We start from the raw sequence: 861 nt of genomic DNA, 5'->3' as shown, positions 1-861 counted from the left end.
CTGCATGCAACCGGCTCTAGAAGCCAGCGACTGCCGCCCACTGCAAGGATCTTGCAAATGGCCATGGTGCTCCAAGCATCCCTATTGCCAAGCAGCATTGGCCCAAACCCTGCGACGCAACGCTGTGGCCAGCACAAGCGCTCGCCCAGAATGCAGAAGCCAGCCGTGGCGTCTGGTCGGGCTACGCATCCAGGCTCTCGCAGCTGGCTCCAAAACGAGCAAAAACAAACGCCGGTAGGCTGGTCATCTCACAGAGAAGAGAGAGAGAGAGAGATGGTGAGCAGAGCCAACCCCCGCAAGCGGGCAGATTGGACCACCGCCACCTGGACCACGCTGCTCATCATGATGCCTACCCGTCGCGCTTGCAAGGCCCTGTGTGCAATGCAGTGATTGCATGTGAAAAACTGCGCTGCGCCATTCCTCGAAACTCGCTACTGGCGGCAGCGATACCGACGACGGCCGGCGGGTGCCTCATGCGCCTCCCATGCATGGCGGGCAGCTCAGCCTGCTCATGACAGAATACACGAGCATACCCCGATTGTAAAGCAAAGGGCAAAGGGTGCGCAGCGGCTTGTATGCATGCGCTCGCAGCCTTAGTTATGGCACCGCCGTCACGCTCGCCCCGCGACATGAGCGCTGGGCCAGCTTGTTGATCACAGGGGCCTCCTCGCTCGCCCCCCCGCTATTCCCTGCTGCATCACACTTGTGGCAGCTGTGGCAGCGAGCAGCAGTTTGGGGCTGCCTGCTGAAAGAGCCCTCGCGGCGCCTGGATGTCAAACTGCGAGGTGTTTACTGTGACCCCCGTCTTCGAGCTTGAGCAGCACCAGGTGCACGAGGTCCTGCGAATCCTGCTGCACACCA

Source organism: Chlorella variabilis (genome assembly GCF_000147415.1).
Source record: "Chlorella variabilis unplaced genomic scaffold CHLNCscaffold_7, whole genome shotgun sequence".
Classification (NCBI taxonomy): domain Eukaryota; kingdom Viridiplantae; phylum Chlorophyta; class Trebouxiophyceae; order Chlorellales; family Chlorellaceae; genus Chlorella; species Chlorella variabilis.
The sequence above is the reverse complement of the archived record's forward strand: the minus strand, read 5'-3'. Positions refer to the sequence as shown.